At 39.8% G+C, this 6,866-nt stretch overlaps 1 pseudogene; it reads left to right on the forward strand.

Annotated features, from left to right (window-relative positions):
- Positions 1-5,648: 5,648 nt before the first annotated feature.
- LOC129897939 (5S ribosomal RNA) lies at positions 5,649-5,766 on the forward strand (annotated as a pseudogene).
- Positions 5,767-6,866: the final 1,100 nt, after the last annotated feature.

A 6,866-nucleotide genomic window follows, 5' to 3' on the forward strand; every position in this document is an offset into this window, starting at 1 on the left:
AACTAAGTTTACAGGGACCCTTCACGGTCCGTGGTGCTCACCACGTCCCATGGTGGGGTCTTGTGGTAAGTTACTTGGAAAATATTTTGGAAATGACCTGTAGGGTAGTCTTTGAAGTTTCATCACGGAACACCTTCACAGTCCGTGAAGGTCACGACAGGCCGTGAAAGGTGGCCGTGGTGTAGATCCCGCAGGAGGCCTACAGTGTGACCACCATGGGGACACACCACAGTTCGTGGAGGTCATCCGTGGACCTTTCCTTGGGAAATTTCCTGAGGGTCTTAGGGAGCGGTCACCATGGAGGGCTTCATGGTACGTGATTTTCACCACAATCCCTGGTCCTCATCGTGGTCCTTTCTCTGCACGTCTGAGTTTTTAAATCTCTACTACGGTTGCTCACCGTATTTCGTGATGATTACCATGACCTGTGATGGCTTCCATGGTTGGCTCCTGGAGCTAATTTTCTACACTTCTGAGAATTCATTCATTGATCCTAGGTTTAGGACCTCCACATTTTTTCGGTGTCTTACTATATCTCCCCCTTGGTAACATTCATCCTCAAATGATAATCATTAGCATAGAAGAGGACATGGCACGAGGACTAGCAACCCAACATGAACTCAATGACACTTGAAATGCATCAAACATAGGATTTAGCATAAAATATAACTTTAAAATCTAATTCTATGAATATGCATGCATATGAAGACTTGGAAAACTAATATATAAGAGGGTTAAGTACTTGAGCATGAATGACTTAGTACCCTAGGATTGAGTAAAATGAAAGAGATGAGGGTAACGTGTCACGACCCAACCTCGTAGGCCGTGATGGGTGTCCGAACTAGACACTCACGTATACCCTTGCTAGCTATAAGCAAACCTGTCTCCTGTTTGAGTCACAATGTATAAATATACTAGATAACACCTCAGCCGGCACGACGATCACGACAGGGGAAAACGTCCCCCAAAATATAAACCATATCTGCACGACAGTACATACATACCTATATAACCCATATACAACCCATACACATATCTACAGACCTCTAAGAGTATAATGATAACATAAGGCGGTACAGGTCCCTCGCCGTACCCGTAAATAAATAAATACATGCATCGAGGGTTAGTACCAAAACTAGGCCTCGACAGATGGAGTACTTTTGAATTTCTGATCGATACACCTATGCTGGCGGATCCTCAAGGTGTGAGTCTGTACCTACGGGTATGAACACAGCCCCCCCGAGAGAGGGGGGTCAGTACGACATATGTACTAAGTATATAAAGCATAACTGAAAACATATCTGAAATAGAGAGAGTCAGGAGAATAAATGTGATACTTAAGAAGGCATTGTACATGTACTTGTAAATTATAAGCAAACATGCATGCTCACATATATAATGTAGCTAACCCTTTTAAGGGCTCGGTGAATCATAACTGTAGGACCAGCATAGGCCCGACGCTATTTCCACCTTATCACATCATATCCTCACATATATACATACGTAACCGGCCCTCTAGTGAGGGACTCGGTGAGTGGATCTTGTCATTGCATTACCATGTCTTTATATAACATACCCGACCTTTTAATGAGGGACTCGGTGGATAATGCAGTGAACTATACATTATTTCGTACCCGATAGAAGGGTTACGGTATACACGAGTAGAGTAGTGAGTAACCATATGCAATTTAAACCATCATTGGAGACTTGTTGAAATAATCAAAATGAACTATCATTAAAAAATTAGGACAATAGCCATAACAAGTACCTTTGGAGTGTCATTATGGTTTGCATCAAAGTAGCATTTTTGGAATCATCTACTCGTATCAAGGCGTAATAAAATATCTTTTGGAAGTTAAGAAAATGGCCATCTTAGGGGCTTTGAGAATGCGGGCTTCCTTGGGATCACATATACTTCATCTATATGTTTCATAAAGTTCATGCCAAAAAAAAGAAGAAGATTAACTTTACCTACTTACTACTTCCCAAGGTATAGAAAAACTTGAGAAGCCATAGTTCAATTATTGGAAGAGTTCTAGATTAAAGGAGTGAATAAGAGTCATGGTTTATACCAAAACATAAATTATAACAACTTAGGATGGTTGGACACTTTCACATGAATCGAGGCAAAAGGACATAAGTTCTAGGAAATTAAAAACGTTAGCCATCCTTGTGTACTTAAGAATAAGAGCTTCTTGTAGACTTTGTGCATTCTTCGTACGTTGGATTTCTATGGGTCATGCCAAAAGAAGAAATAAGATAAGCTTTACAGACCCTCTACTTTCCCTCATAGAGTCGTTATATACATATATCGTACCCGATCCGTCATGAGCTCGGTATCATAAATTTCTCATTGCTTTACCATACCATCATATAATATACCCGACCTATGATGGGTTTCGGTGAGTAATCATAGCATTATAAGATAGTACTTATGTCAAAGACATATCAAGAGGGAAGAAGGGTAGCTTTGCATACTTGTGCCAAAACATGCCAAGAGAAAGTTTCACATACCTTTTAAGGATTAATCGAAATTCGACTTGTCTTGATACCTCCTTAATCTATTTAACATGAAAGTAATACTAAGGTTAATATATTTTCATTTTCTAATATCCCACTCTACAACCAAGTACTAATAGGAGTCATTTCCTATCCATTACCCTCGACTAGTTTGTTATAAGTTCCGAAGCTACCGAAAATCGGTTAGTATTTCTCCTATAACTTCAACATCCCCGAGATTTTGACTCGGACAAAACATCAACAACCATAACAAAAACAACAACCAGAAGCATATTTACAAGTAAATCACTTTAACATTACACAATACAAGCAACTAGCTCCAAACTACGATACCAAAATAGAGTTTTTAAATCTTTATTTCGCAAAATCTTTAATCATATCAAACGGAGGGTCATGTGGCTGTAACCAGAAGAACCCACACCCTTTTTAAAACAATTTACAGCCCTTAAATACACAACCCAACCAGCTGCAACTGCAGCACCACAACGACAACACACTACGCGACTTCGATTTAGCTACTACGACTTTAACTTAGTTTGTTTCTAGCGTCTAGCATCCTTATGCAATTTTTCCACTTCCAACATTATTTAAGACATGTAATATACCCCAAAACAACATCATAAATTTCAATTGGAAAGAGAAACCCTTACCTTTGCCTAAACTCGTCAAACTCATCGAAACTTGCCTCGAAAGTTCCCTTAGCGCGCCCAAAACCTTATGGCTGCTTGGTAACGTTTTGGTGCTGCTAAAAACCATAAATTTACATTAATAATACCTTAATACCACCATGGTATACCCTAGATAATTAATTTATAGAACAAAATCGAAGAACTTACCCTTTTTTGGCTCCAAATCCGTGGCTCTCTTTCTCAAGTTTAAGGTTTCTCCTCTGTCTTGTTCTAGATTTCTCTTCTCTTCTTTTTATCTCTAGAAGTCTCTTGATAAGAATGAATAGAGGATAAGTATGAACTAAATTCATAAAACACACACACATACATATATATATATATATATATATATATATATATATATATATATATATAGAGGCCACTTTTAGGGTGACACATGTTAACCCCTAAGTGGTGACACGTGTCAAGCCCATATAGGGCCAAAGCAACACACCTCCAACCATGGTCTGCCATATGGAATGTGGGGTCCCATCCCCTTACTCCAATTGCTTCCATATGGCACTCTCAGCTGCTGCCATGTGGTACTCCCTTATGATGCCACGTGGCACCTTCTTTTCTTCCTCGTGGATTCGTAATCTCGTCTTACTTTACGAATTTATGTAATCCTTGCTACGTCATCTTGGTATGTAATTGAGTAACTTAAGCATGTAAGCTTTCCAAGTTGGTAGCTTACGTAAGTAAGCCGAGTCCTATGACTCATTATTTAGTCTCCAACGTCTTCCGGATTCTTACAACTCTATTCCCCATCTTCTCTATTATGGGGTATCTCATTCCCCCTTCCTTAGAGTTGTTTAGTAGCATTATAGATTATCCGGCTCACCTGGTAACTCTTAAGAGCTTAAGAGTTATTAAGGAGTCTTAAGAAGCTTTAAGAAGCTTTAAGAAACTTTAGGAAGCCTTAAGAAACTTAAGAGGCTTACGATCCTTCCAAGAAACTTAAAAGCCTTTCAAGAGACTTAAGAACCTTTCAAGAGACTTAAGAACGCATTTTAAGGTACAAAAGTATGGTGTGTAACATCCTCCCCCCCTTTAGGACATTCTTCCTCGAATGTGAACCAAAATCTTTCTTAAGATCTTATACAGATTACGGGGAAATTCCTGTCTATTGCAATAACCCACACTTTCATCAAGTAACCAATATAAAAGTTTCAAAAGTTGGGATTACCTGTAGATGTAGGTAATATGTATGGATACTTATGTTTCATTTTCCTTTTGGCTTCCTAGGTCATTTCTTCGCGACTCTCGTTTCGCCATAACACCTTGACGCAAGCTATGTCCTTAGTTCACAATCCCCTGCTCCACTGATCCAGGATGGTGTTCGGTTGCTTCTTGTAGGATAACTCCTCCGTGACCGGGATATCCTCTGCGGGATATACTCAGGATGGATCACCAACACACTTGCGAAGCATCCATAATTAGAAGACTGGATGTACTGCTTCCGGATCCGCTGGTAAGTCCAACTCACCGACAACCTTGCCTATTTGGCGAAGGGTCTGATAAGGGCCAATACATCTCGGACTAAGGTCCTCTTTCTTGCTAGCTCTCATCACTTTATCTATAGGTAACACTTTCGAGAGTACTTAATTATACCTTAAAGCCTTAGAGATCAACATCGATTATCCGCGTATGACTTCTGTCGACTCTACACTGCTAATAATCTCTCCCGAATAAACTTCACCTTCTATACTGCCTATTAAACCATGTATAGGCTTATTAGTCATGTTTTACTAACACCAAACCAACTAATTGATGACCTACACTGTCTGCCATATAAAGTCTCATACGGGGCCACCTGGATACTGGAATGATAGTTAATATCGTAAGTACTTTTGACAGGTTGTAGGCAATTATCCCTGTTACCTTTGGGGTCTACCATATAGGCCCACAACATATCGTCTACTGTGTAGCTACCAAGCTTAGTCTATCCATCAGTCTGAGGGTAACATGGTATACGAAGACCTATTTATCTTCCCAATCTCTTCACAGACTGATCTTTGGTAGTTAACTATAACTTAGGCTCCTTTATCTGGGACAATAACTCTGGGGACTCTGTAAGGTCCTACCACCCTCTTATAGCGAAGTGACTCTTGTATCGAAGGTCATATTATGGAATCTTCGACCTCGTGTATTACTTTTTGCCTTCTTTAAATGACATCAACTGGTACCCTTACCTTTTGGGTTTTGCTTTTTACCCCTCAGAGTTGGCTGCCAAGTGGTGTCGAAATCCCCTCACACAATGGCCTGTATAGACATTTTGTGGTTTGCCTATCATCATTATTAGGTTGAAGAACTGTGGCATACATGTGCGCCATCTATTAGTAATCAGCTAATCCTGCTTGTTTTGCTTAAGCCCTTTTACAATTCGCTTAATATAACTTATAACACTCTAGGTACATAATCTCGTGTCGTTACTTCACCGCTAGTTCAGATTCTTCCATCTCGTGCGATCATACAAGCACTAACGCACTAGATCTCATAGAATTTTGAAGTTAAGCGTGCTTGGATGAGAGTAGTACTAGGATGGGTGACCCCTCGGGAAGTCCTCGTGTCACGTTTCATTGAAATCCTTGCAATAATATGCAAGGCACTCAAATTAGACCAAGATTTACCTTAGAGTCGTCTCGCTAGTCTTCATGTTTCTCTTTGCCCTTTCCTCTTTTATCTTACAACCGATATCGGGGTAGATCTTTAGTTCCACCATGACCTTGTCCTTTTTGGTCATTTGATTTAACTTCTCTTTGTATCTATCTGTAACGTCTCCAAAATATCATAACTCCTTTTCATCATGTACTCCTCCGCTTGGTCTTATGCTATATATATATTCATAGATTGCACCAATACTTTTATACAACTGGTATGAGGTAGATGCAGTCTTTTTATTTCCTAGTCCATCTCGCTTTATATACTACCTTCGTACTAGAACTTGCTCGCATTAACGCTATTCTATCCTATCCCTTTTTTTTCCTTCAGGTATTCCTTGATCTCCTCATTTTCTACCATAGGAGATTCTCTCTTTGTTTTTTCCTTACTACTAGTATGTCATATATCAGTGACGACCCACTCTATTGCCATATCCTAATCTTTACTCAACATGGCCTTACTATCTTTTACATGATACTTAGATTGCTCAGTCTTACCCTCTTATTGTATCCACCCCTTTTTGTATGCACCCATCCATCCGGGTTTCTGCCAATGGTTCTCCGCCCGGCCTAAGATATCATAGCTTTTATTCATTTATTGCTGGCTTTTAGGCCTTGCTAGCTCATGCCCGCATGGAATCTTGTTTGAAGTTTAAGCGTTCCCGTTAACCTGTGATAGTGTTAGTTCACTTCATCCCACACTTGTACTTCTGTTGTCCACTTCCCCCCTTTAGGGTGTACCCATGTCATCCTTTGCTTATTTTCAACTATTCATACACATATGATTTTTCCCCAACACCTTTGACATACCGCACCATGTCTGCACCTTTTATTAGACCATGAATACTTTAAGTTGCCCCTGCAGAAACCTTAATACCATCATAGGGTGCTTAGAATTCTCGATAACTAATATCTAATCTAGTCCCAGCACTGGTTCTTGAGTCATATAATTGATGTAGTAGTTTGTTCAAAACCACATTCCTTTCTTCCCCATCGGTGATTTGCTAGCGCCCATAAT

The sequence above is a fragment of the Solanum dulcamara genome, chromosome 7, assembly GCF_947179165.1.
Source record: "Solanum dulcamara chromosome 7, daSolDulc1.2, whole genome shotgun sequence".
NCBI classification, from domain to species: domain Eukaryota; kingdom Viridiplantae; phylum Streptophyta; class Magnoliopsida; order Solanales; family Solanaceae; genus Solanum; species Solanum dulcamara.